This window comes from Orycteropus afer, unplaced genomic scaffold, assembly GCF_000298275.1.
Source record: "Orycteropus afer afer isolate SDZICR_OR568_19922 unplaced genomic scaffold, OryAfe1.0 scaffold00355, whole genome shotgun sequence".
In the NCBI taxonomy this organism is placed as follows: Eukaryota; Metazoa; Chordata; class Mammalia; order Tubulidentata; family Orycteropodidae; genus Orycteropus; species Orycteropus afer.
Window position 1 is genome coordinate 3,429,015 of NW_006921942.1, and position 582 is coordinate 3,429,596.

Here is a 582-nt window from a genome sequence, read left to right on the forward strand (position 1 = left end):
TCCAACTTTATGACTCTGTGGGTCAGACAACACCCAGTTCATGATGGGAAGCTCAGGCCTCATGGTCACTTGGTGGCCCATGGTTAGGCATTCAGTCTCTACTAAAGCCCAGTAATAAGCCAAAATCAGAATCTGCTAGGAGGGGATGCACTGCTGTAAGAGGAAGTGATCATCTTCTGCTCACAAGAGAAGTAAATGAGATCTATCCATGGAAAACATGTTGTGCTGTGATTTACAGAGAGCTCCCTAAAAGGTAGTTGTCATACTGCACCACTCAGAGTTCTTAACCACAACAACAAAAAAGTTGTCATTGGGTTGATGATCCCAGCTCATGGGGTCCACATGTGTGTCAGAGCAGAACTGTGCTCCACAGGTCTTTCAATGGCTGATTTTCTCTAAGTAGATTGCCAGCTCTTTGTTTCTCAAAAGGATAGTAGTTATCTGCAGAGGATGGCAGGGCTTTGCTCCAAAACCCCAAGGTCTGCATTGCAATTCATCAATAAGGACCTGCCAAAGGATCCAAACAGCATCTCTATCTACTACAGACACTTCAAGCACCATTGGATCAGCTGGATCATATGG